The sequence below is a fragment of the Ovis canadensis genome, chromosome 1 (assembly GCF_042477335.2).
Source record: "Ovis canadensis isolate MfBH-ARS-UI-01 breed Bighorn chromosome 1, ARS-UI_OviCan_v2, whole genome shotgun sequence".
NCBI lineage: Eukaryota > Metazoa > Chordata > Mammalia > Artiodactyla > Bovidae > Ovis > Ovis canadensis.
In genome coordinates, this window is record NC_091245.1 from 113,710,915 (window position 1) to 113,737,102 (window position 26,188).

General features: G+C 68.1%; 15 non-coding genes across 15 annotated transcripts; 9 read left to right on the plus strand and 6 right to left on the minus strand.

Annotated features, from left to right (window-relative positions):
- Positions 1-5,013: 5,013 nt before the first annotated feature.
- On the minus strand, positions 5,014-5,084 carry TRNAG-GCC (transfer RNA glycine (anticodon GCC)). Its single transcript has one exon. It is a non-coding gene; the product is annotated as a tRNA-Gly (tRNA).
- Positions 5,085-6,577: 1,493 nt separating this feature from the next.
- TRNAL-CAG (transfer RNA leucine (anticodon CAG)) lies at positions 6,578-6,660 on the minus strand. Its single transcript has one exon. It is a non-coding gene; the product is annotated as a tRNA-Leu (tRNA).
- Positions 6,661-7,215: 555 nt separating this feature from the next.
- TRNAD-GUC (transfer RNA aspartic acid (anticodon GUC)) lies at positions 7,216-7,287 on the plus strand. Its single transcript has one exon. It is a non-coding gene; the product is annotated as a tRNA-Asp (tRNA).
- A 738-nt stretch (positions 7,288-8,025) lies between these two features.
- On the plus strand, positions 8,026-8,097 carry TRNAG-UCC (transfer RNA glycine (anticodon UCC)). The gene has a single exon. It is a non-coding gene; the product is annotated as a tRNA-Gly (tRNA).
- A 278-nt stretch (positions 8,098-8,375) lies between these two features.
- TRNAE-CUC (transfer RNA glutamic acid (anticodon CUC)) lies at positions 8,376-8,447 on the plus strand. The gene has a single exon. It is a non-coding gene; the product is annotated as a tRNA-Glu (tRNA).
- A 5,022-nt stretch (positions 8,448-13,469) lies between these two features.
- On the minus strand, positions 13,470-13,540 carry TRNAG-GCC (transfer RNA glycine (anticodon GCC)). Its single transcript has one exon. It is a non-coding gene; the product is annotated as a tRNA-Gly (tRNA).
- Positions 13,541-15,033: 1,493 nt separating this feature from the next.
- Positions 15,034-15,116, minus strand: TRNAL-CAG (transfer RNA leucine (anticodon CAG)). The gene has a single exon. It is a non-coding gene; the product is annotated as a tRNA-Leu (tRNA).
- A 555-nt stretch (positions 15,117-15,671) lies between these two features.
- Positions 15,672-15,743, plus strand: TRNAD-GUC (transfer RNA aspartic acid (anticodon GUC)). Its single transcript has one exon. It is a non-coding gene; the product is annotated as a tRNA-Asp (tRNA).
- A 741-nt stretch (positions 15,744-16,484) lies between these two features.
- TRNAG-UCC (transfer RNA glycine (anticodon UCC)) lies at positions 16,485-16,556 on the plus strand. Its single transcript has one exon. It is a non-coding gene; the product is annotated as a tRNA-Gly (tRNA).
- A 278-nt stretch (positions 16,557-16,834) lies between these two features.
- TRNAE-CUC (transfer RNA glutamic acid (anticodon CUC)) lies at positions 16,835-16,906 on the plus strand. Its single transcript has one exon. It is a non-coding gene; the product is annotated as a tRNA-Glu (tRNA).
- Positions 16,907-21,928: 5,022 nt separating this feature from the next.
- TRNAG-GCC (transfer RNA glycine (anticodon GCC)) lies at positions 21,929-21,999 on the minus strand. Its single transcript has one exon. It is a non-coding gene; the product is annotated as a tRNA-Gly (tRNA).
- A 1,493-nt stretch (positions 22,000-23,492) lies between these two features.
- TRNAL-CAG (transfer RNA leucine (anticodon CAG)) lies at positions 23,493-23,575 on the minus strand. The gene has a single exon. It is a non-coding gene; the product is annotated as a tRNA-Leu (tRNA).
- Positions 23,576-24,130: 555 nt separating this feature from the next.
- On the plus strand, positions 24,131-24,202 carry TRNAD-GUC (transfer RNA aspartic acid (anticodon GUC)). Its single transcript has one exon. It is a non-coding gene; the product is annotated as a tRNA-Asp (tRNA).
- Positions 24,203-24,943: 741 nt separating this feature from the next.
- On the plus strand, positions 24,944-25,015 carry TRNAG-UCC (transfer RNA glycine (anticodon UCC)). The gene has a single exon. It is a non-coding gene; the product is annotated as a tRNA-Gly (tRNA).
- Positions 25,016-25,293: 278 nt separating this feature from the next.
- Positions 25,294-25,365, plus strand: TRNAE-CUC (transfer RNA glutamic acid (anticodon CUC)). The gene has a single exon. It is a non-coding gene; the product is annotated as a tRNA-Glu (tRNA).
- The last annotated feature ends 823 nt before the right edge of the window (positions 25,366-26,188 follow it).

The following is a 26,188-nucleotide window of genomic DNA, read 5'->3' on the forward strand; positions in this document are numbered from 1 at the left end:
CTTCCTCTCCGCCTGCCACCTGCCCACGTCCTCGCTGGACACCCTGCCACCCTTTTCTTAGCCTACGCTTGCTCAGCGCTGCGCCAGAGGCCCCCGGGACCCTGCCCGTCCAGCCCCAGCACGATTCAGGCCACCTCCGCCGTCCCGCGGGGCAAAGGTTTTGGCCGCAGTGGCAACCTCGCGCCGCTTCCACCACGACGCGCCTGAGGCCTCCCATCCACCAGCCCCCCCCCAACCCCACCCCCCGCCTCCCTCCCTCCTGAGGGGCTGCGGCTGCTGCCCCTGGTGGTGGCGGTGATGCTCCTGGGCTTGTGCTGGTTCTCCTGCTGTGGGTGGTGGTGAGGAGGTGGGCTTGGATAGGGCCGGCGGCGGTAGGGGTGGGGGTAGGGCTGGGGGTAGGGGCGTGGGCTGTGGCGGTCGCCAGCTGGGGGCCAGCAGCGGCAGGGGCGGTGGCCACAGCCGAAGGTGAGCGAGGGGGATCTGCCTCTGGGAGTGGGGGCCGTGGCCACGGACCGCCTGCCTTGTCGTGTCTCTCATGCCAGCCACCTCTCTGGGCGGCTTGGCCAGTGCGTGCCAGGTCCCGGGCTGGCTGTGACTCCCGTGTGCCGCTGGCGACTCCAAGAGGGTTCTGGTCTTGAGTGGGCTCTGGGAGGCGGACCACGGCGCCCGGGAGGCATGGGTAGCAGTTCAGTCGCCCGGGGGCAGCGATGCCTGCCAGGGAGGACAACCCGACCATCGTGCTGTTTCCCTTGCCTGACCACAGCTCTCAATCCTACTGGACTGAGGCAAGATTTACCCAGGCCTCCCTCCCCCACTCGTAACCAAAGGTGGGCACTCGGGTGCACACACACACACACACACACACACACACAGAGCGCCCTCCAAACTGTCTATCCAGGATCCACTCCATCCCTCTCCCCACCCTGTCACCGTCTTCCCCTAGGAACTCTGCGCGAGGGTGATCCTCCAGCACAGTCTCCTCTTGGCCCCGTCTCGGCTGGTCTATCCCCAAAGGGTTTCACGTCTGTTCAAGGACTGTGTCCTTCGGAGGGGAAGTGGACGGCAGACGAAAGGCACCAACGTGCGGCGAGGGCGGCACACTCGGGTGCGATGGCACAAAGGCGAGTGCCCTGTGGGAAAGGAGCCCCCGTGGCCCGACGTGTGCTTGCCGTCGCCAAAGGAGGTTTCCTCGAGGCCCCTGCCGGGGCTGTGGGCGTCAGAGTGCATGGGGGAGAGTATCGGAGGAAGGTGCTTGGGGCCATGGCTGGTGGGCGCCCCACGTGGATCAGGGACCCGGGCAGGGCGATCGCGAGCAGAGGGCGCGGCGGCGAGCAGGGAGCTGGGAGGCAGGCCCCGGGGTGCTTGGTCGGGGCGTCTGCATGGACGGCCGGCGGGAAGGGGCGGCGTGGGGCTCTCGGGGACCTGGCCGAAAGATCGGCAGGCCACTCGAGCAGGGCCTCTACAGAAGCATGGGCGCGGCGGCGAAGCCGTGCCAGGCACATGTGAGAGGCTGGGACGGATCTGCGGTAGGTAGGGGTGGGCGTGGGGGTTGGGCTGGGGCTGCGGAGCCAGAGGGAGGCCCGCACTGGTGAACGCCAGGGCAGGGCAGGCCAGGGCAGGACGTGTGAGGGATAGCCCGAGCTCCAGGGGGATGTTGGGTGGGGAGGTGGGGCCGAGCCTGGAGTCTGGCGGGAAAGGCAGAGGGCAGGCCGTGACAGTGACGGGGCTGTGGCGTGAGGAAGATGGCGGGTGAGCACTCCATTTGGGTCGGGTGGCGGGTGAGCGGGGGCGAGCCACACTGGTGCTCGGTGCCACAGGCTGCTCAGGCTCGGCGGCGGGCTGTGGCTCTGGGCGGAGGCTAGGACGCAGGCAAGCGAAGGACAGAAACGGAGCGCCAGCGCCAGCTGGGGGCCAGACCCGGTCCGAGATGGGTGGGCCCACCGTACCGCCCCAGAGACCAAAGTCACCACCCATCGGGAGGGAGTGTCCAGTGTCGGGGGTGACACTGCTGGGGCCTCAGGGTGGGATGGGGCGGGGGTGGCTGGCAGCGCAGGTGGCTGTGATTTCATGAGGGCCAAGGAGAGCTCCCATGTGACCGGGCACAGTCAGCCCTCCAGGGCACACGCCCGCAGAGGGCAAACCTCGGGGAGGTCTGAGGGTCCGGACACCGCCACCGCCTCGGCAGCACCGCCTGCCAGGGCCCGTACACGGAGCAAACCCCAGCGCCCAGCCACACACGGCGGGCCCAAGAAGGGGTGGCATCGATGCAGCATGGCGCCATCACTCAGGCATCAGAAACACGTCAAGAATTGCCAGTTGTCACAAGCAATGATGCAGCTGGAGACTCTTACACTCGGCGGAGAATGTCAGACCGCGTTGGACCGAGGCATGTGGAGCATGGAAAATAATACAAAACGAAGCTATTTGCCAGGAGAAACCGACTCACGCAGAAACCCACCTTAGGGTAACGCAAGCGGAAAGGCAGCGCTGGAGGGATGACTGGGGAGCTGCAACGCACAGATACGCAGGACCCTGTCTAAAGGGAGAAGCGCCAAGGTTATCCAGTTCAACACAGGGAATCAGCGTCAGTGCCCTGGAGTAACCTCAAGTGGAAAAGAATCTGAAACCATATATGACACTCGAGATCTGCACAAGCAAAACAGGATCACACTGCGGTCCACCGGAAACCAGCACAATATTGGGAATCCACTGTACTTCCGCAACAACCGTGACTACGACGTCGGAGTAAGCTTTCAAAAGAAAACTAACTCAGCAGGCAATGAAGTCAGCGGAAAACAGGTGAGCTATGCCAACCCCACCCTGGGTACATATCCACGAAAGGCGCAGCTCTTCATTCGGAAAGACACATGCAACCCCCACAGTCACAGCAGCACCGTTTGCCATAGCCGAGACGTGGAGAAAACCCTAGTGCCCATCCCCAAAGGCTCAGCCACCAAGATGCAGTATCAGAGAAAGGGAGAGAATGGGATGTCACCGAGCCGTCCACAAGAGGCAGATAGTGTCACTGGCAGCAACGGCGGCTGGAGCTGCAGAATATTATCCTTGGTGAGGGAAGTCAAACAGACAAGGTCACGGATGGGTGGACTCTAAAGTGTTGTACAAATGAATCCCTGGGCCAACCAGCCACAGACTCTCAGACACAGGAAAGCCGCTTGGGGCTTCCCAAGGGCGCAGTCAGGGACCGAGGGATGATTGAGGAGCCGGGCTCAACGGATCAACCGTACCAGTACTGCGTAGGAAGGGGAGGAGGAACAAGGACACGCGGGATACCGCAGGGAATGAGATCCCATATGCTGTCATCACCCGCAATGGAAACGAGCTGAACACATGAGCCCCCCCCCACCCACCCACAGACAGGACTGAACCCCAACGCTGTACAGCGGAAACGCACACCAGGTTGTAGATCAACTACGCTTCCAGGACAAGTGCTACTCCGTCGAAGTCAGTCAGTCGAGGATCAGTCCAGCAATAGGAAAAAGAAGAGCTTCCATTATGATCCAGGAAAGCCAACCCTGGGCACGCGTCGGGAAAAGACGACAAATACCCCTAATGGGGAGAGATGCAGGCATCCCCCAGGGTCACCGCAGCCCTCTGTGCCGGAGCCGAGACCCGCGGGAAACGCCCAAGTGCCCGTCGGCACGTGGCCGGCACAAGAAGGTGAGGGATATCTGTACCGTGGAATATGACGCAGCCCTCAAGAAGGAGCCGCCATCGCCATGGGCCGCAAGGTCAGACGGACCCACAGAAGGGTCCGCTCAGTGAAGTGAGTCGCTTGGATCGGGAGAAAGCTCTGTGGACTCTTAACGACGAATACAGACGAATCTATGCGCAAAGGGGAAAGCGACCTGGAGACCCCGAAAACGTACATAGGGCTACCCAAGGGGAAAGGCAGGGAGGGACGAAGTTGAAGTCGGATCAAGAGATAGGAAAGACTGTGCTTACAGTAGAAGAGCAACAGAGCTTTCCTCTGTAGCAGGAGAAGTGTATCTGTATCTCACCTTCACCTACACTGGAAGACCACCTGGCAAAGAACAGGGGACTGAATCACTTTGCCGGGCACCTGAGACTCACCCAGGAATGTGAATCCGTTCTACTTGTGTTCGAAGAAGCAGAAAAAGGAGCAGGCCGTGGCTTGAAGCGGGGGGTGGGGGGAGGCAGGCCAGTGGGACAGATGCAAAGGCAGGTTCCTTGGCAAGAGTGGGATTTGGAACGGCTCAGGGAGGAACGGGGCGTGGGGGGCGGGGTGTGTGGAGATGGGGGAGGCGGGGAGCTGGGGGTGGGATGGGTGCATGTGGGGGAGTAGGGGGACGGTGAGGCTGCAGGCTGAGGTGGGGGTGCTCTTGGGGCAGGGCTGATGCTGAGGTGAGGCGCGCAAGAGGGTTTCAGGGGGAAGGGGTGGTGTTTGAGGCGGTGAGGGCGTTGCTGTTGGAAACCTATTTCTGCCGAGGCCAGGCCCGAGGGCGAGGGCCGGCAGCTGGTGGACTTCTTTGGAACTCGTCCTGCAAGACGTGGTCCAGGGACCCTGCAGGCAAAAGGGAGGTATGCTTGCCAGATGTGGCAGCTCCCTTGCTCCTGGCTGTGCAAACGTAGTGTGATTGATTTCTCTCGGAGTGTGGGGAGAGTGAGGCAGGGAGCTTGGAGACGGACGTTGTGAAAGATGAAGTGTGGTGCGGGCGGCTGCCAGCGGTGGGGTATTCCTGCCAGTGCAGTCCCCGAGCCCTCGGCTGGGTCCGGGTGAGGACGCGAGCAAACACAAGAAAGGTGCCTGGACGCACGGGCGGCTGAGCCCGCAGGGTTTGGGGCCACGAAGGCTTGGCAGCAGGGCCTTTTGTGGGTGAGGTGGGGAGGGGTCCTGGGCGTCTGTGTGGGAGAGGCAGCGGGCGGCAGGTAGCCAGCCAGCGTTTGCAGGAGCGCTGCCTCGAGCGCGTTTCAGCGGGCAGACCTAGTTGGGCTCTGGGGCCGCACCGTGGGACCAAAAGGGGACGCTGGGGCTGCATGGGGCGGGAATCGAACCCGGGCCTCCCGCGTGGCAGGCGAGAATTCTACCACTGAACCACCCATGCACCGGTGGCCAGCGCCGCCCGTCGCTGCCCCTCAGGCGCTGGCCGCCACCCGCCCGCCGCTGCTCACTGCTCGCCCGTGGGCATCTCTCTGCCCCGTTGCAGCGGGAGACGACGGGCAGGCGACCTGTAAGACAGGATCCGGGCACGTGCAGGACCCCGGGGCGCGCCGCTCTCGGAGGGAGCCCGGGGCGACGGGACGCGGGCCCACGCGGCCCGTCCCGCGCCTTCTGCGCCGACCACGGCCGCCGCGACCCTGTCGGTGTCGCGTGAGGGCGCCGGGAGCCGACGCCGTCTGCCCGGCGCCGGGATCCCTGTCAGGTGCAGGCGCTGCGTGGTCGCTGCGGCCGCGCGCAGACGTGCCTCTCAGCGACCGCCGGGTCCCGACCCAAAGTCCCTCTGGCGGGCTGGCTTTCCGGCCGTGCCGGGGTGGGGCGTGCGAGAGCGGGCGGGGGAAGGGACGCCGGGCTCGGTCTGTGCGGGAAGCGCGAGCGCGGGAGGGCGACGCCTCCGAGCGCCTCCGCCACCGCCCCCTACCCGCCCTCCCCCCGCCATCCCATCCTTAGACCCGCGCTCAGGCCCAGGGACCCAAAGGCGTGTGAGCCTGGCTCCTGCGCTCTGGCCGACCGCGCTCCCGGGGTCCGGCTCTGACGGGGTGGTGGTGGTGAGCAGGGGCCCTTTGGCAGCGCGGCTCCTGGCTCGGGGACTGCGGGCTGAGAGGCAGGGAGCGCGCCAGGGCGGGCTTGGCTCCGGCCGGGGCAGCGGCTTCCCACGGGAACGGGCGCCGTGGCGCCGAGGTCGGGGGCGCGGGCCGGGCGCCGGGGGGTGGGCTGGACGGGCACGCAGGGCTTCCGCTCCCTCCCCAGCGGAGCACCCTTCCCGGGACGGACTCGTGCAAGGAAGGCCGGTGTGCGCTGGCCAGCAGGAAGGCTGGATGGCACGCGTCCAGGGCGGGCGGCAGGCAGGTTGCGGCCCGGCCAAGAACGCACGGCGGAGAAGGGTCGAGGGCACGCGGCAGCCCCTTGGCGGGCAAGGCGGGGGCTCGGCCGCCTCGCTGTGGCTGGGGAGCGCAGGCGGGCCGGCGGGGCGGGCGCGGAGGACGGGGTGCCGGCCTGGCGGGAGAGCTGGCGGGGGCAGCCGTGGAAGCAAGGCTGCGAGGGCGAGTAGGCCGTTCCCCGGGCAGAAGTCGGAGCGCCGGCGAAGGGAGGAGGGCTTGCCACCCGCCGCGGGGCTGCGTGCTTCGGCGCGGCCGGGGGCGGGGCGCGGCGGGGCTGTGGGAGTGGAAGTGGGAGGGTGGGCGAGTGTGGGCCAGGGGGAGGCAGGGAGGCAGGAAAAGCAGCAGCTGCAGCTGCAGCCAGCTGGCGAGGAAAGATGCGCTGAGAAGGACTGAAGGTGCCTTCTGTGGGGGTGCAGGTGGCGGCGGGAGGGCGTGTGTGGAGAAAGGCAGTGGCGCGCGGAGGACGGGTGCGTTTGTCCGGCGGGCCAAAAGGCTGGCTTGTCAGGAGTGGGATTCGAACCCACGCCTCCAGGGGAGACTGCGACCTGAACGCAGCGCCTTAGACCGCTCGGCCATCCTGACGGCGGGCCTGGCTGGGCGCGTGGCCGCTCGCCTGGCTGGGACCCGACGCGGCGCGAGCACCGGCGCCCTTGGCGGGCCGCGGGCGGCGCCACGCCAGGCAGGCAGGCAGGCAGGCAGGCGGGCGGGCGTCCGGAGTGGGGGTCGACGGAGCCGGCGCGCGGCGGCCGGCCGAGGCGCCTGGCTCCGCCGCCGCTCGCGCCGCGGACCCAGAGGGCCCTGGGCGGGCCGGCCCCTCCCCACCCGCGCCTGTCCTGGCCCGACGCCGGCCGGCGCGCGCCCACCGTGTCGTCGCAGCCCCGCTTGCCTTCTCGCGCCCCCTTCTCCCGGCGGAACGCCCGCGTTGGAGGCAAGAGGCGGCGCGCTGGGGAGGGTCCAGTGCCCCGGGGGTCCGGGTCCCTGTCGGGGTGGCGGGCTGCCGCTGTGACCGAGGCGGTTGGTCTGGTGCGCGGTTGGGTCGGGACCCGTGGTGGCCGGCGGCCCGTGCTGGGCAAGGGGAGGCGTGGGCAGGCAGCCCGAGAGCCCGAGGGCGGCCGGGCGGCAGGACGGTCGCCGCCGTCCTCGTTAGTATAGTGGTGAGTATCCCCGCCTGTCACGCGGGAGACCGGGGTTCGATTCCCCGACGGGGAGGCAACACACCCTTTTTGGTGGCCGCGGTCGCTCTCTGTCCTGCCGCCAGGCCCCGGAGGGCCCTTCGCCTCCTCCCGACGTCTTTGGGCGAGGCGCCAGGGCGCCGCCGACGGCGGTGCCCGGCCTAGCTCCCGGCGACCCCCTCTGCCCGTGCAGCGCTCCAGCCTGAGCCCTTTGTCGTCGGCGGGCGCACGGTCGCCACGGCGGAGCGAGGGCCTCCTTGGCGACCCCACGGCCTTGCCCGACCATAGCCGGATCTGGCGGCCGGCCGGCCGCCCGCCCACGCGCCGACCCCCAGTGGCTGCCTGAGTGGGCTCGTAGGCTCGCGACGGCCCCGCCGCGTGCAGGCAGGTGGGTCCCGTGTCCCCTTGTCGTGGGAAGTGGCCTCGCCCAGCGCCCGGTGGAGTAGCGCTTTGGCCAGCTGGGTGCTGGAAGCTGCGTGCCCCGCGTTGCCCGCCGGGGGTGAGGGCGGGGAGGCGTTGGCGGGCCGCGGCGGGGAGCGAAGGGCCGGAGGGCCGCAAGGCCGCGGGGGCGCCGCCCTGGGGCGGTGCGGCCGGTGGATTCCCGGCGACCGCGTGGCGCTGGCGCGCTCGGGGCGCCGCGTGGCTGCTGGGAGCGCCGGCGGCGGCGGCGCAAGCCTCCGGCTGACGGGGCGTCGGGGCAGGGATGCGGAGGCGGCGGCGAGAGTATGCTGGGGCGAGCCCGGGGCCGGCGTCTGGCGGCCGCCCGGGCTGTGGAGCGTTGGTGGTATAGTGGTGAGCATAGCTGCCTTCCAAGCAGTTGACCCGGGTTCGATTCCCGGCCAACGCAGCGGGCCGACCTTTTGCTGAGTTCCAGCGCTCTCCCGGCAGGGGCGTTCGGGGGACAGAGAGGTGGGAGCAGGGAGCCAGCCCGCTGGCCGGCGGCTTTTGGCGTGTGTGCGAGAAGCCGGCGGCGCGCGCGGTGTTTTGAGGGTGCTGAAAGCAAGACGGCACGGCAGGGCAGGCGGCTGGACTTGCAAAGGCCGGGTGTGGGCAGCAAGGTGGCACGGGCGGGTGGCATGGAGGCGCGGGGCTCACCAGGAGCAGGCGAGGGCTGAACCCCGACGCTCCCTGGTGGTCTAGTGGTTAGGATTCGGCGCTCTCACCGCCGCGGCCTGGGTTCGATTCCCGGTCAGGGAAGCCTTTCTTCTTCCTCTCCGCCTGCCACCTGCCCACGTCCTCGCTGGACACCCTGCCACCCTTTTCTTAGCCTACGCTTGCTCAGCGCTGCGCCAGAGGCCCCCGGGACCCTGCCCGTCCAGCCCCAGCACGATTCAGGCCACCTCCGCCGTCCCGCGGGGCAAAGGTTTTGGCCGCAGTGGCAACCTCGCGCCGCTTCCACCACGACGCGCCTGAGGCCTCCCATCCACCAGCCCCCCCCCAACCCCACCCCCCGCCTCCCTCCCTCCTGAGGGGCTGCGGCTGCTGCCCCTGGTGGTGGCGGTGATGCTCCTGGGCTTGTGCTGGTTCTCCTGCTGTGGGTGGTGGTGAGGAGGTGGGCTTGGATAGGGCCGGCGGCGGTAGGGGTGGGGGTAGGGCTGGGGGTAGGGGCGTGGGCTGTGGCGGTCGCCAGCTGGGGGCCAGCAGCGGCAGGGGCGGTGGCCACAGCCGAAGGTGAGCGAGGGGGATCTGCCTCTGGGAGTGGGGGCCGTGGCCACGGACCGCCTGCCTTGTCGTGTCTCTCATGCCAGCCACCTCTCTGGGCGGCTTGGCCAGTGCGTGCCAGGTCCCGGGCTGGCTGTGACTCCCGTGTGCCGCTGGCGACTCCAAGAGGGTTCTGGTCTTGAGTGGGCTCTGGGAGGCGGACCACGGCGCCCGGGAGGCATGGGTAGCAGTTCAGTCGCCCGGGGGCAGCGATGCCTGCCAGGGAGGACAACCCGACCATCGTGCTGTTTCCCTTGCCTGACCACAGCTCTCAATCCTACTGGACTGAGGCAAGATTTACCCAGGCCTCCCTCCCCCACTCGTAACCAAAGGTGGGCACTCGGGTGCACACACACACACACACACACACACACACAGAGCGCCCTCCAAACTGTCTATCCAGGATCCACTCCATCCCTCTCCCCACCCTGTCACCGTCTTCCCCTAGGAACTCTGCGCGAGGGTGATCCTCCAGCACAGTCTCCTCTTGGCCCCGTCTCGGCTGGTCTATCCCCAAAGGGTTTCACGTCTGTTCAAGGACTGTGTCCTTCGGAGGGGAAGTGGACGGCAGACGAAAGGCACCAACGTGCGGCGAGGGCGGCACACTCGGGTGCGATGGCACAAAGGCGAGTGCCCTGTGGGAAAGGAGCCCCCGTGGCCCGACGTGTGCTTGCCGTCGCCAAAGGAGGTTTCCTCGAGGCCCCTGCCGGGGCTGTGGGCGTCAGAGTGCATGGGGGAGAGTATCGGAGGAAGGTGCTTGGGGCCATGGCTGGTGGGCGCCCCACGTGGATCAGGGACCCGGGCAGGGCGATCGCGAGCAGAGGGCGCGGCGGCGAGCAGGGAGCTGGGAGGCAGGCCCCGGGGTGCTTGGTCGGGGCGTCTGCATGGACGGCCGGCGGGAAGGGGCGGCGTGGGGCTCTCGGGGACCTGGCCGAAAGATCGGCAGGCCACTCGAGCAGGGCCTCTACAGAAGCATGGGCGCGGCGGCGAAGCCGTGCCAGGCACATGTGAGAGGCTGGGACGGATCTGCGGTAGGTAGGGGTGGGCGTGGGGGTTGGGCTGGGGCTGCGGAGCCAGAGGGAGGCCCGCACTGGTGAACGCCAGGGCAGGGCAGGCCAGGGCAGGACGTGTGAGGGATAGCCCGAGCTCCAGGGGGATGTTGGGTGGGGAGGTGGGGCCGAGCCTGGAGTCTGGCGGGAAAGGCAGAGGGCAGGCCGTGACAGTGACGGGGCTGTGGCGTGAGGAAGATGGCGGGTGAGCACTCCATTTGGGTCGGGTGGCGGGTGAGCGGGGGCGAGCCACACTGGTGCTCGGTGCCACAGGCTGCTCAGGCTCGGCGGCGGGCTGTGGCTCTGGGCGGAGGCTAGGACGCAGGCAAGCGAAGGACAGAAACGGAGCGCCAGCGCCAGCTGGGGGCCAGACCCGGTCCGAGATGGGTGGGCCCACCGTACCGCCCCAGAGACCAAAGTCACCACCCATCGGGAGGGAGTGTCCAGTGTCGGGGGTGACACTGCTGGGGCCTCAGGGTGGGATGGGGCGGGGGTGGCTGGCAGCGCAGGTGGCTGTGATTTCATGAGGGCCAAGGAGAGCTCCCATGTGACCGGGCACAGTCAGCCCTCCAGGGCACACGCCCGCAGAGGGCAAACCTCGGGGAGGTCTGAGGGTCCGGACACCGCCACCGCCTCGGCAGCACCGCCTGCCAGGGCCCGTACACGGAGCAAACCCCAGCGCCCAGCCACACACGGCGGGCCCAAGAAGGGGTGGCATCGATGCAGCATGGCGCCATCACTCAGGCATCAGAAACACGTCAAGAATTGCCAGTTGTCACAAGCAATGATGCAGCTGGAGACTCTTACACTCGGCGGAGAATGTCAGACCGCGTTGGACCGAGGCATGTGGAGCATGGAAAATAATACAAAACGAAGCTATTTGCCAGGAGAAACCGACTCACGCAGAAACCCACCTTAGGGTAACGCAAGCGGAAAGGCAGCGCTGGAGGGATGACTGGGGAGCTGCAACGCACAGATACGCAGGACCCTGTCTAAAGGGAGAAGCGCCAAGGTTATCCAGTTCAACACAGGGAATCAGCGTCAGTGCCCTGGAGTAACCTCAAGTGGAAAAGAATCTGAAACCATATATGACACTCGAGATCTGCACAAGCAAAACAGGATCACACTGCGGTCCACCGGAAACCAGCACAATATTGGGAATCCACTGTACTTCCGCAACAACCGTGACTACGACGTCGGAGTAAGCTTTCAAAAGAAAACTAACTCAGCAGGCAATGAAGTCAGCGGAAAACAGGTGAGCTATGCCAACCCCACCCTGGGTACATATCCACGAAAGGCGCAGCTCTTCATTCGGAAAGACACATGCAACCCCCACAGTCACAGCAGCACCGTTTGCCATAGCCGAGACGTGGAGAAAACCCTAGTGCCCATCCCCAAAGGCTCAGCCACCAAGATGCAGTATCAGAGAAAGGGAGAGAATGGGATGTCACCGAGCCGTCCACAAGAGGCAGATAGTGTCACTGGCAGCAACGGCGGCTGGAGCTGCAGAATATTATCCTTGGTGAGGGAAGTCAAACAGACAAGGTCACGGATGGGTGGACTCTAAAGTGTTGTACAAATGAATCCCTGGGCCAACCAGCCACAGACTCTCAGACACAGGAAAGCCGCTTGGGGCTTCCCAAGGGCGCAGTCAGGGACCGAGGGATGATTGAGGAGCCGGGCTCAACGGATCAACCGTACCAGTACTGCGTAGGAAGGGGAGGAGGAACAAGGACACGCGGGATACCGCAGGGAATGAGATCCCATATGCTGTCATCACCCGCAATGGAAACGAGCTGAACACATGAGCCCCCCCCCACCCACCCACAGACAGGACTGAACCCCAACGCTGTACAGCGGAAACGCACACCAGGTTGTAGATCAACTACGCTTCCAGGACAAGTGCTACTCCGTCGAAGTCAGTCAGTCGAGGATCAGTCCAGCAATAGGAAAAAGAAGAGCTTCCATTATGATCCAGGAAAGCCAACCCTGGGCACGCGTCGGGAAAAGACGACAAATACCCCTAATGGGGAGAGATGCAGGCATCCCCCAGGGTCACCGCAGCCCTCTGTGCCGGAGCCGAGACCCGCGGGAAACGCCCAAGTGCCCGTCGGCACGTGGCCGGCACAAGAAGGTGAGGGATATCTGTACCGTGGAATATGACGCAGCCCTCAAGAAGGAGCCGCCATCGCCATGGGCCGCAAGGTCAGACGGACCCACAGAAGGGTCCGCTCAGTGAAGTGAGTCGCTTGGATCGGGAGAAAGCTCTGTGGACTCTTAACGACGAATACAGACGAATCTATGCGCAAAGGGGAAAGCGACCTGGAGACCCCGAAAACGTACATAGGGCTACCCAAGGGGAAAGGCAGGGAGGGACGAAGTTGAAGTCGGATCAAGAGATAGGAAAGACTGTGCTTACAGTAGAAGAGCAACAGAGCTTTCCTCTGTAGCAGGAGAAGTGTATCTGTATCTCGCCTTCACCTACACTGGAAGACCACCTGGCAAAGAACAGGGGACTGAATCACTTTGCCGGGCACCTGAGACTCACCCAGGAATGTGAATCCGTTCTACTTGTGTTCGAAGAAGCAGAAAAAGGAGCAGGCCGTGGCTTGAAGCGGGGGGTGGGGGGAGGCAGGCCAGTGGGACAGATGCAAAGGCAGGTTCCTTGGCAAGAGTGGGATTTGGAACGGCTCAGGGAGGAACGGGGCGTGGGGGGCGGGGTGTGTGGAGATGGGGGAGGCGGGGAGCTGGGGGTGGGATGGGTGCATGTGGGGGAGTAGGGGGACGGTGAGGCTGCAGGCTGAGGTGGGGGTGCTCTTGGGGCAGGGCTGATGCTGAGGTGAGGCGCGCAAGAGGGTTTCAGGGGGAAGGGGTGGTGTTTGAGGCGGTGAGGGCGTTGCTGTTGGAAACCTATTTCTGCCGAGGCCAGGCCCGAGGGCGAGGGCCGGCAGCTGGTGGACTTCTTTGGAACTCGTCCTGCAAGACGTGGTCCAGGGACCCTGCAGGCAAAAGGGAGGTATGCTTGCCAGATGTGGCAGCTCCCTTGCTCCTGGCTGTGCAAACGTAGTGTGATTGATTTCTCTCGGAGTGTGGGGAGAGTGAGGCAGGGAGCTTGGAGACGGACGTTGTGAAAGATGAAGTGTGGTGCGGGCGGCTGCCAGCGGTGGGGTATTCCTGCCAGTGCAGTCCCCGAGCCCTCGGCTGGGTCCGGGTGAGGACGCGAGCAAACACAAGAAAGGTGCCTGGACGCACGGGCGGCTGAGCCCGCAGGGTTTGGGGCCACGAAGGCTTGGCAGCAGGGCCTTTTGTGGGTGAGGTGGGGAGGGGTCCTGGGCGTCTGTGTGGGAGAGGCAGCGGGCGGCAGGTAGCCAGCCAGCGTTTGCAGGAGCGCTGCCTCGAGCGCGTTTCAGCGGGCAGACCTAGTTGGGCTCTGGGGCCGCACCGTGGGACCAAAAGGGGACGCTGGGGCTGCATGGGGCGGGAATCGAACCCGGGCCTCCCGCGTGGCAGGCGAGAATTCTACCACTGAACCACCCATGCACCGGTGGCCAGCGCCGCCCGTCGCTGCCCCTCAGGCGCTGGCCGCCACCCGCCCGCCGCTGCTCACTGCTCGCCCGTGGGCATCTCTCTGCCCCGTTGCAGCGGGAGACGACGGGCAGGCGACCTGTAAGACAGGATCCGGGCACGTGCAGGACCCCGGGGCGCGCCGCTCTCGGAGGGAGCCCGGGGCGACGGGACGCGGGCCCACGCGGCCCGTCCCGCGCCTTCTGCGCCGACCACGGCCGCCGCGACCCTGTCGGTGTCGCGTGAGGGCGCCGGGAGCCGACGCCGTCTGCCCGGCGCCGGGATCCCTGTCAGGTGCAGGCGCTGCGTGGTCGCTGCGGCCGCGCGCAGACGTGCCTCTCAGCGACCGCCGGGTCCCGACCCAAAGTCCCTCTGGCGGGCTGGCTTTCCGGCCGTGCCGGGGTGGGGCGTGCGAGAGCGGGCGGGGGAAGGGACGCCGGGCTCGGTCTGTGCGGGAAGCGCGAGCGCGGGAGGGCGACGCCTCCGAGCGCCTCCGCCACCGCCCCCTACCCGCCCTCCCCCCGCCATCCCATCCTTAGACCCGCGCTCAGGCCCAGGGACCCAAAGGCGTGTGAGCCTGGCTCCTGCGCTCTGGCCGACCGCGCTCCCGGGGTCCGGCTCTGACGGGGTGGTGGTGGTGAGCAGGGGCCCTTTGGCAGCGCGGCTCCTGGCTCGGGGACTGCGGGCTGAGAGGCAGGGAGCGCGCCAGGGCGGGCTTGGCTCCGGCCGGGGCAGCGGCTTCCCACGGGAACGGGCGCCGTGGCGCCGAGGTCGGGGGCGCGGGCCGGGCGCCGGGGGGTGGGCTGGACGGGCACGCAGGGCTTCCGCTCCCTCCCCAGCGGAGCACCCTTCCCGGGACGGACTCGTGCAAGGAAGGCCGGTGTGCGCTGGCCAGCAGGAAGGCTGGATGGCACGCGTCCAGGGCGGGCGGCAGGCAGGTTGCGGCCCGGCCAAGAACGCACGGCGGAGAAGGGTCGAGGGCACGCGGCAGCCCCTTGGCGGGCAAGGCGGGGGCTCGGCCGCCTCGCTGTGGCTGGGGAGCGCAGGCGGGCCGGCGGGGCGGGCGCGGAGGACGGGGTGCCGGCCTGGCGGGAGAGCTGGCGGGGGCAGCCGTGGAAGCAAGGCTGCGAGGGCGAGTAGGCCGTTCCCCGGGCAGAAGTCGGAGCGCCGGCGAAGGGAGGAGGGCTTGCCACCCGCCGCGGGGCTGCGTGCTTCGGCGCGGCCGGGGGCGGGGCGCGGCGGGGCTGTGGGAGTGGAAGTGGGAGGGTGGGCGAGTGTGGGCCAGGGGGAGGCAGGGAGGCAGGAAAAGCAGCAGCTGCAGCTGCAGCCAGCTGGCGAGGAAAGATGCGCTGAGAAGGACTGAAGGTGCCTTCTGTGGGGGTGCAGGTGGCGGCGGGAGGGCGTGTGTGGAGAAAGGCAGTGGCGCGCGGAGGACGGGTGCGTTTGTCCGGCGGGCCAAAAGGCTGGCTTGTCAGGAGTGGGATTCGAACCCACGCCTCCAGGGGAGACTGCGACCTGAACGCAGCGCCTTAGACCGCTCGGCCATCCTGACGGCGGGCCTGGCTGGGCGCGTGGCCGCTCGCCTGGCTGGGACCCGACGCGGCGCGAGCACCGGCGCCCTTGGCGGGCCGCGGGCGGCGCCACGCCAGGCAGGCAGGCAGGCAGGCAGGCGGGCGGGCGTCCGGAGTGGGGGTCGACGGAGCCGGCGCGCGGCGGCCGGCCGAGGCGCCTGGCTCCGCCGCCGCTCGCGCCGCGGACCCAGAGGGCCCTGGGCGGGCCGGCCCCTCCCCACCCGCGCCTGTCCTGGCCCGACGCCGGCCGGCGCGCGCCCACCGTGTCGTCGCAGCCCCGCTTGCCTTCTCGCGCCCCCTTCTCCCGGCGGAACGCCCGCGTTGGAGGCAAGAGGCGGCGCGCTGGGGAGGGTCCAGTGCCCCGGGGGTCCGGGTCCCTGTCGGGGTGGCGGGCTGCCGCTGTGACCGAGGCGGTTGGTCTGGTGCGCGGTTGGGTCGGGACCCGTGGTGGCCGGCGGCACGTGCTGGGCAAGGGGAGGCGTGGGCAGGCAGCCCGAGAGCCCGAGGGCGGCCGGGCGGCAGGACGGTCGCCGCCGTCCTCGTTAGTATAGTGGTGAGTATCCCCGCCTGTCACGCGGGAGACCGGGGTTCGATTCCCCGACGGGGAGGCAACACACCCTTTTTGGTGGCCGCGGTCGCTCTCTGTCCTGCCGCCAGGCCCCGGAGGGCCCTTCGCCTCCTCCCGACGTCTTTGGGCGAGGCGCCAGGGCGCCGCCGACGGCGGTGCCCGGCCTAGCTCCCGGCGACCCCCTCTGCCCGTGCAGCGCTCCAGCCTGAGCCCTTTGTCGTCGGCGGGCGCACGGTCGCCACGGCGGAGCGAGGGCCTCCTTGGCGACCCCACGGCCTTGCCCGACCATAGCCGGATCTGGCGGCCGGCCGGCCGCCCGCCCACGCGCCGACCCCCAGTGGCTGCCTGAGTGGGCTCGTAGGCTCGCGACGGCCCCGCCGCGTGCAGGCAGGTGGGTCCCGTGTCCCCTTGTCGTCGTGGGAAGTGGCCTCGCTCAGCGCCCGGTGGAGTAGCGCTTTGGCCAGCTGGGTGCTGGAAGCTGCGTGCCCCGCGTTGCCCGCCGGGGGTGAGGGCGGGGAGGCGTTGGCGGGCCGCGGCGGGGAGCGAAGGGCCGGAGGGCCGCAAGGCCGCGGGGGCGCCGCCCTGGGGCGGTGCGGCCGGTGGATTCCCGGCGACCGCGTGGCGCTGGCGCGCTCGGGGCGCCGCGTGGCTGCTGGGAGCGCCGGCGGCGGCGGCGCAAGCCTCCGGCTGACGGGGCGTCGGGGCAGGGATGCGGAGGCGGCGGCGAGAGTATGCTGGGGCGAGCCCGGGGCCGGCGTCTGGCGGCCGCCCGGGCTGTGGAGCGTTGGTGGTATAGTGGTGAGCATAGCTGCCTTCCAAGCAGTTGACCCGGGTTCGATTCCCGGCCAACGCAGCGGGCCGACCTTTTGCTGAGTTCCAGCGCTCTCCCGGCAAGGGCGTTCGGGGGACAGAGAGGTGGGAGCAGGGAGCCAGCCCGCTGGCCGGCGGCTTTTGGCGTGTGTGCGAGAAGCCGGCGGCGCGCGCGGTGTTTTGAGGGTGCTGAAAGCAAGACGGCACGGCAGGGCAGGCGGCTGGACTTGCAAAGGCCGGGTGTGGGCAGCAAGGTGGCACGGGCGGGTGGCATGGAGGCGCGGGGCTCACCAGGAGCAGGCGAGGGCTGAACCCCGACGCTCCCTGGTGGTCTAGTGGTTAGGATTCGGCGCTCTCACCGCCGCGGCCCGGGTTCGATTCCCGGTCAGGGAAGCCTTTCTTCTTCCTCTCCGCCTGCCACCTGCCCACGTCCTCGCTGGACACCCTGCCACCCTTTTCTTAGCCTACGCTTGCTCAGCGCTGCGCCAGAGGCCCCCGGGACCCTGCCCGTCCAGCCCCAGCACGATTCAGGCCACCTCCGCCGTCCCGCGGGGCAAAGGTTTTGGCCGCAGTGGCAACCTCGCGCCGCTTCCACCACGACGCGCCTGAGGCCTCCCATCCACCAGCCCCCCCCCCAACCCCACCCCCCGCCTCCCTCCCTCCTGAGGGGCTGCGGCTGCTGCCCCTGGTGGTGGCGGTGATGCTCCTGGGCTTGTGCTGGTTCTCCTGCTGTGGGTGGTGGTGAGGAGGTGGGCTTGGATAGGGCCGGCGGCGGTAGGGGTGGGGGTAGGGCTGGGGGTAGGGGCGTGGGCTGTGGCGGTCGCCAGCTGGGGGCCAGCAGCGGCAGGGGCGGTGGCCACAGCCGAAGGTGAGCGAGGGGGATCTGCCTCTGGGAGTGGGGGCCGTGGCCACGGACCGCCTGCCTTGTCGTGTCTCTCATGCCAGCCACCTCTCTGGGCGGCTTGGCCAGTGCGTGCCAGGTCCCGGGCTGGCTGTGACTCCCGTGTGCCGCTGGCGACTCCAAGAGGGTTCTGGTCTTGAGTGGGCTCTGGGAGGCGGACCACGGCGCCCGGGAGGCATGGGTAGCAGTTCAGTCGCCCGGGGGCAGCGATGCCTGCCAGGGAGGACAACCCGACCATCGTGCTGTTTCCCTTGCCTGACCACAGCTCTCAATCCTACTGGACTGAGGCAAGATTTACCCAGGCCTCCCTCCCCCACTCGTAACCAAAGGTGGGCACTCGGGTGCACACACACACACACACACACACACACACAGAGCGCCCTCCAAACTGTCTATCCAGGATCCACTCCATCCCTCTCCCCACCCTGTCACCGTCTTCCCCTAGGAACTCTGCGCGAGGGTGATCCTCCAGCACAGTCTCCTCTTGGCCCCGTCTCGGCTGGTCTATCCCCAAAGGGTTTCACGTCTGTTCAAGGACTGTGTCCTTCGGAGGGGAAGTGGACGGCAGACGAAAGGCACCAACGTGCGGCGAGGGCGGCACACTCGGGTGCGATGGCACAAAGGCGAGTGCCCTGTGGGAAAGGAGCCCCCGTGGCCCGACGTGTGCTTGCCGTCGCCAAAGGAGGTTTCCTCGAGGCCCCTGCCGGGGCTGTGGGCGTCAGAGTGCATGGGGGAGAGTATCGGAGGAAGGTGCTTGGGGCCATGGCTGGTGGGCGCCCCACGTGGATCAGGGACCCGGGCAGGGCGATCGCGAGCAGAGGGCGCGGCGGCGAGCAGGGAGCTGGGAGGCAGGCCCCGGGGTGCTTGGTCGGGGCGTCTGCATGGACGGCCGGCGGGAAGGGGCGGCGTGGGGCTCTCGGGGACCTGGCCGAAAGATCGGCAGGCCACTCGAGCAGGGCCTCTACAGAAGCATGGGCGCGGCGGCGAAGCCGTGCCAGGCACATGTGAGAGGCTGGGACGGATCTGCGGTAGGTAGGGGTGGGCGTGGGGGTTGGGCTGGGGCTGCGGAGCCAGAGGGAGGCCCGCACTGGTGAACGCCAGGGCAGGGCAGGCCAGGGCAGGACGTGTGAGGGATAGCCCGAGCTCCAGGGGGATGTTGGGTGGGGAGGTGGGGCCGAGCCTGGAGTCTGGCGGGAAAGGCAGAGGGCAGGCCGTGACAGTGACGGGGCTGTGGCGTGAGGAAGATGGCGGGTGAGCACTCCATTTGGGTCGGGTGGCGGGTGAGCGGGGGCGAGCCACACTGGTGCTCGGTGCCACAGGCTGCTCAGGCTCGGCGGCGGGCTGTGGCTCTGGGCGGAGGCTAGGACGCAGGCAAGCGAAGGACAGAAACGGAGCGCCAGCGCCAGCTGGGGGCCAGACCCGGTCCGAGATGGGTGGGCCCACCGTACCGCCCCAGAGACCAAAGTCACCACCCATCGGGAGGGAGTGTCCAGTGTCGGGGGTGACACTGCTGGGGCCTCAGGGTGGGATGGGGCGGGGGTGGCTGGCAGCGCAGGTGGCTGTGATTTCATGAGGGCCAAGGAGAGCTCCCATGTGACCGGGCACAGTCAGCCCTCCAGGGCACACGCCCGCAGAGGGCAAACCTCGGGGAGGTCTGAGGGTCCGGACACCGCCACCGCCTCGGCAGCACCGCCTGCCAGGGCCCGTACACGGAGCAAACCCCAGCGCCCAGCCACACACGGCGGGCCCAAGAAGGGGTGGCATCGATGCAGCATGGCGCCATCACTCAGGCATCAGAAACACGTCAAGAATTGCCAGTTGTCACAAGCAATGATGCAGCTGGAGACTCTTACACTCGGCGGAGAATGTCAGACCGCGTTGGACCGAGGCATGTGGAGCATGGAAAATAATACAAAACGAAGCTATTTGCCAGGAGAAACCGACTCACGCAGAAACCCACCTTAGGGTAACGCAAGCGGAAAGGCAGCGCTGGAGGGATGACTGGGGAGCTGCAACGCACAGATACGCAGGACCCTGTCTAAAGGGAGAAGCGCCAAGGTTATCCAGTTCAACACAGGGAATCAGCGTCAGTGCCCTGGAGTAACCTCAAGTGGAAAAGAATCTGAAACCATATATGACACTCGAGATCTGCACAAGCAAAACAGGATCACACTGCGGTCCACCGGAAACCAGCACAATATTGGGAATCCACTGTACTTCCGCAACAACCGTGACTACGACGTCGGAGTAAGCTTTCAAAAGAAAACTAACTCAGCAGGCAATGAAGTCAGCGGAAAACAGGTGAGCTATGCCAACCCCACCCTGGGTACATATCCACGAAAGGCGCAGCTCTTCATTCGGAAAGACACATGCAACCCCCACAGTCACAGCAGCACCGTTTGCCATAGCCGAGACGTGGAGAAAACCCTAGTGCCCATCCCCAAAGGCTCAGCCACCAAGATGCAGTATCAGAGAAAGGGAGAGAATGGGATGTCACCGAGCCGTCCACAAGAGGCAGATAGTGTCACTGGCAGCAACGGCGGCTGGAGCTGCAGAATATTATCCTTGGTGAGGGAAGTCAAACAGACAAGGTCACGGATGGGTGGACTCTAAAGTGTTGTACAAATGAATCCCTGGGCCAACCAGCCACAGACTCTCAGACACAGGAAAGCCGCTTGGGGCTTCCCAAGGGCGCAGTCAGGGACCGAGGGATGATTGAGGAGCCGGGCTCAACGGATCAACCGTACCAGTACTGCGTAGGAAGGGGAGGAGGAACAAGGACACGCGGGATACCGCAGGGAATGAGATCCCATATGCTGTCATCACCGCAGTGGAAACGAGCTGAACACATGAGCCCCCCCCCCCCCACCCACAGACAGGACTGAACCCCAACGCTGTACAGCGGAAACGCACACCAGGTTGTAGATCAACTACGCTTCCAGGACAAGTGCTACTCCGTCGAAGTCAGTCAGTCGAGGATCAGTCCAGCAATAGGAAAAAGAAGAGCTTCCATTATGATCCAGGAAAGCCAACCCTGGGCACGCGTCGGGAAAAGACGACAAATACCCCTAATGGGGAGAGATGCAGGCATCCCCCAGGGTCACCGCAGCCCTCTGTGCCGGAGCCGAGACCCGCGGGAAACGCCCAAGTGCCCGTCGGCACGTGGCCGGCACAAGAAGGTGAGGGATATCTGTACCGTGGAATATGACGCAGCCCTCAAGAAGGAGCCGCCATCGCCATGGGCCGCAAGGTCAGACGGACCCACAGAAGGGTCCGCTCAGTGAAGTGAGTCGCTTGGATCGGGAGAAAGCTCTGTGGACTCTTAACGACGAATACAGACGAATCTATGCGCAAAGGGGAAAGCGACCTGGAGACCCCGAAAACGTACATAGGGCTACCCAAGGGGAAAGGCAGGGAGGGACGAAGTTGAAGTCGGATCAAGAGATAGGAAAGACTGTGCTTACAGTAGAAGAGCAACAGAGCTTTCCTCTGTAGCAGGAGAAGTGTATCTGTATCTCGCCTTCACCTACACTGGAAGACCACCTGGCAAAGAACAGGGGACTGAATCACTTTGCCGGGCACCTGAGACTCACCCAGGAATGTGAATCCGTTCTACTTGTGTTCGAAGAAGCAGAAAAAGGAGCAGGCCGTGGCTTGAAGCGGGGGGTGGGGGGAGGCAGGCCAGTGGGACAGATGCAAAGGCAGGTTCCTTGGCAAGAGTGGGATTTGGAACGGCTCAGGGAGGAACGGGGCGTGGGGGGCGGGGTGTGTGGAGATGGGGGAGGCGGGGAGCTGGGGGTGGGATGGGTGCATGTGGGGGAGTAGGGGGACGGTGAGGCTGCAGGCTGAGGTGGGGGTGCTCTTGGGGCAGGGCTGATGCTGAGGTGAGGCGCGCAAGAGGGTTTCAGGGGGAAGGGGTGGTGTTTGAGGCGGTGAGGGCGTTGCTGTTGGAAACCTATTTCTGCCGAGGCCAGGCCCGAGGGCGAGGGCCGGCAGCTGGTGGACTTCTTTGGAACTCGTCCTGCAAGACGTGGTCCAGGGACCCTGCAGGCAAAAGGGAGGTATGCTTGCCAGATGTGGCAGCTCCCTTGCTCCTGGCTGTGCAAACGTAGTGTGATTGATTTCTCTCGGAGTGTGGGGAGAGTGAGGCAGGGAGCTTGGAGACGGACGTTGTGAAAGATGAAGTGTGGTGCGGGCGGCTGCCAGCGGTGGGGTATTCCTGCCAGTGCAGTCCCCGAGCCCTCGGCTGGGTCCGGGTGAGGACGCGAGCAAACACAAGAAAGGTGCCTGGACGCACGGGCGGCTGAGCCCGCAGGGTTTGGGGCCACGAAGGCTTGGCAGCAGGGCCTTTTGTGGGTGAGGTGGGGAGGGGTCCTGGGCGTCTGTGTGGGAGAGGCAGCGGGCGGCAGGTAGCCAGCCAGCGTTTGCAGGAGCGCTGCCTCGAGCGCGTTTCAGCGGGCAGACCTAGTTGGGCTCTGGGGCCGCACCGTGGGACCAAAAGGGGACGCTGGGGCTGCATGGGGCGGGAATCGAACCCGGGCCTCCCGCGTGGCAGGCGAGAATTCTACCACTGAACCACCCATGCACCGGTGGCCAGCGCCGCCCGTCGCTGCCCCTCAGGCGCTGGCCGCCACCCGCCCGCCGCTGCTCACTGCTCGCCCGTGGGCATCTCTCTGCCCCGTTGCAGCGGGAGACGAAGGGCGGGCGACCTGTAAGACAGGATCCGGGCACGTGCAGGACCCCGGGGCGCGGCGCTCTCGGAGGGAGCCCGGGGCGACGGGACGCGGGCCCACGCGGCCCGTCCCGCGCCTTCTGCGCCGACCACGGCCGCCGCGACCCTGTCGGTGTCGCGTGAGGGCGCCGGGAGCCGACGCCGTCTGCCCGGCGCCGGGATCCCTGTCAGGTGCAGGCGCTGCGTGGTCGCTGCGGCCGCGCGCAGACGTGCCTCTCAGCGACCGCCGGGTCCCGACCCAAAGTCCCTCTGGCGGGCTGGCTTTCCGGCCGTGCCGGGGTGGGGCGTGCGAGAGCGGGCGGGGGAAGGGACGCCGGGCTCGGTCTGTGCGGGAAGCGCGAGCGCGGGAGGGCGACGCCTCCGAGCGCCTCCGCCACCGCCCCCTACCCGCCCTCCCCCCGCCATCCCATCCTTAGACCCGCGCTCAGGCCCAGGGACCCAAAGGCGTGTGAGCCTGGCTCCTGCGCTCTGGCCGACCGCGCTCCCGGGGTCCGGCTCTGACGGGGTGGTGGTGGTGAGCAGGGGCCCTTTGGCAGCGCGGCTCCTGGCTCGGGGACTGCGGGCTGAGAGGCAGGGAGCGCGCCAGGGCGGGCTTGGCTCCGGCCGGGGCAGCGGCTTCCCACGGGAACGGGCGCCGTGGCGCCGAGGTCGGGGGCGCGGGCCGGGCGCCGGGGGGTGGGCTGGACGGGCACGCAGGGCTTCCGCTCCCTCCCCAGCGGAGCACCCTTCCCGGGACGGACTCGTGCAAGGAAGGCCGGTGTGCGCTGGCCAGCAGGAAGGCTGGATGGCACGCGTCCAGGGCGGGCGGCAGGCAGGTTGCGGCCCGGCCAAGAACGCACGGCGGAGAAGGGTCGAGGGCACGCGGCAGCCCCTTGGCGGGCAAGGCGGGGGCTCGGCCGCCTCGCTGTGGCTGGGGAGCGCAGGCGGGCCGGCGGGGCGGGCGCGGAGGACGGGGTGCCGGCCTGGCGGGAGAGCTGGCGGGGGCAGCCGTGGAAGCAAGGCTGCGAGGGCGAGTAGGCCGTTCCCCGGGCAGAAGTCGGAGCGCCGGCGAAGGGAGGAGGGCTTGCCACCCGCCGCGGGGCTGCGTGCTTCGGCGCGGCCGGGGGCGGGGCGCGGCGGGGCTGTGGGAGTGGAAGTGGGAGGGTGGGCGAGTGTGGGCCAGGGGGAGGCAGGGAGGCAGGAAAAGCAGCAGCTGCAGCTGCAGCCAGCTGGCGAGGAAAGATGCGCTGAGAAGGACTGAAGGTGCCTTCTGTGGGGGTGCAGGTGGCGGCGGGAGGGCGTGTGTGGAGAAAGGCAGTGGCGCGCGGAGGACGGGTGCGTTTGTCCGGCGGGCCAAAAGGCTGGCTTGTCAGGAGTGGGATTCGAACCCACGCCTCCAGGGGAGACTGCGACCTGAACGCAGCGCCTTAGACCGCTCGGCCATCCTGACGGCGGGCCTGGCTGGGCGCGTGGCCGCTCGCCTGGCTGGGACCCGACGCGGCGCGAGCACCGGCGCCCTTGGCGGGCCGCGGGCGGCGCCACGCCAGGCAGGCAGGCAGGCAGGCAGGCGGGCGGGCGTCCGGAGTGGGGGTCGACGGAGCCGGCGCGCGGCGGCCGGCCGAGGCGCCTGGCTCCGCCGCCGCTCGCGCCGCGGACCCAGAGGGCCCTGGGCGGGCCGGCCCCTCCCCACCCGCGCCTGTCCTGGCCCGACGCCGGCCGGCGCGCGCCCACCGTGTCGTCGCAGCCCCGCTTGCCTTCTCGCGCCCCCTTCTCCCGGCGGAACGCCCGCGTTGGAGGCAAGAGGCGGCGCGCTGGGGAGGGTCCAGTGCCCCGGGGGTCCGGGTCCCTGTCGGGGTGGCGGGCTGCCGCTGTGACCGAGGCGGTTGGTCTGGTGCGCGGTTGGGTCGGGACCCGTGGTGGCCGGCGGCCCGTGCTGGGCAAGGGGAGGCGTGGGCAGGCAGCCCGAGAGCCCGAGGGCGGCCGGGCGGCAGGACGGTCGCCGCCGTCCTCGTTAGTATAGTGGTGAGTATCCCCGCCTGTCACGCGGGAGACCGGGGTTCGATTCCCCGACGGGGAGGCAACACACCCTTTTTGGTGGCCGCGGTCGCTCTCTGTCCTGCCGCCAGGCCCCGGAGGGCCCTTCGCCTCCTCCCGACGTCTTTGGGCAAGGCGCCAGGGCGCCGCCGACGGCGGTGCCCGGCCTAGCTCCCGGCGACCCCCTCTGCCCGTGCAGCGCTCCAGCCTGAGCCCTTTGTCGTCGGCGGGCGCACGGTCGCCACGGCGGAGCGAGGGCCTCCTTGGCGACCCCACGGCCTTGCCCGACCATAGCCGGATCTGGCGGCCGGCCGGCCGCCCGCCCACGCGCCGACCCCCAGTGGCTGCCTGAGTGGGCTCGTAGGCTCGCGACGGCCCCGCCGCGTGCAGGCAGGTGGGTCCCGTGTCCCCTTGTCGTCGTGGGAAGTGGCCTCGCTCAGCGCCCGGTGGAGTAGCGCTTTGGCCAGCTGGGTGCTGGAAGCTGCGTGCCCCGCGTTGCCCGCCGGGGGTGAGGGCGGGGAGGCGTTGGCGGGCCGCGGCGGGGAGCGAAGGGCCGGAGGGCCGCAAGGCCGCGGGGGCGCCGCCCTGGGGCGGTGCGGCCGGTGGATTCCCGGCGACCGCGTGGCGCTGGCGCGCTTGGGGCGCCGCGTGGCTGCTGGGAGCGCCGGCGGCGGCGGCGCAAGCCTCCGGCTGACGGGGCGTCGGGGCAGGGATGCGGAGGCGGCGGCGAGAGTATGCTGGGGCGAGCCCGGGGCCGGCGTCTGGCGGCCGCCCGGGCTGTGGAGCGTTGGTGGTATAGTGGTGAGCATAGCTGCCTTCCAAGCAGTTGACCCGGGTTCGATTCCCGGCCAACGCAGCGGGCCGACCTTTTGCTGAGTTCCAGCGCTCTCCCGGCAAGGGCGTTCGGGGGGCAGAGAGGTGGGAGCAGGGAGCCAGCCCGCTGGCCGGCGGCTTTTGGCGTGTGTGCGAGAAGCCGGCGGCGCGCGCGGTGTTTTGAGGGTGCTGAAAGCAAGACGGCACGGCAGGGCAGGCGGCTGGACTTGCAAAGGCCGGGTGTGGGCAGCAAGGTGGCACGGGCGGGTGGCATGGAGGCGCGGGGCTCACCAGGAGCAGGCGAGGGCTGAACCCCGACGCTCCCTGGTGGTCTAGTGGTTAGGATTCGGCGCTCTCACCGCCGCGGCCCAGGTTCGATTCCCGGTCAGGGAAGCCTTTCTTCTTCCTCTCCGCCTGCCACCTGCCCACGTCCTCGCTGGACACCCTGCCACCCTTTTCTTAGCCTACGCTTGCTCAGCGCTGCGCCAGAGGCCCCCGGGACCCTGCCCGTCCAGCCCCAGCACGATTCAGGCCACCTCCGCCGTCCCGCGGGGCAAAGGTTTTGGCCGCAGTGGCAACCTCGCGCCGCTTCCACCACGACGCGCCTGAGGCCTCCCATCCACCAGCCCCCCCCCCAACCCCACCCCCCGCCTCCCTCCCTCCTGAGGGGCTGCGGCTGCTGCCCCTGGTGGTGGCGGTGATGCTCCTGGGCTTGTGCTGGTTCTCCTGCTGTGGGTGGTGGTGAGGAGGTGGGCTTGGATAGGGCCGGCGGCGGTAGGGGTGGGGGTAGGGCTGGGGGTAGGGGCGTGGGCTGTGGCGGTCGCCAGCTGGGGGCCAGCAGCGGCAGGGGCGGTGGCCACAGCCGAAGGTGAGCGAGGGGGATCTGCCTCTGGGAGTGGGGGCCGTGGCCACGGACCGCCTGCCTTGTCGTGTCTCTCATGCCAGCCACCTCTCTGGGCGGCTTGGCCAGTGCGTGCCAGGTCCCGGGCTGGCTGTGACTCCCGTGTGCCGCTGGCGACTCCAAGAGGGTTCTGGTCTTGAGTGGGCTCTGGGAGGCGGACCACGGCGCCCGGGAGGCATGGGTAGCAGTTCAGTCGCCCGGGGGCAGCGATGCCTGCCAGGGAGGACAACCCGACCATCGTGCTGTTTCCCTTGCCTGACCACAGCTCTCAATCCTACTGGACTGAGGCAAGATTTACCCAGGCCTCCCTCCCCC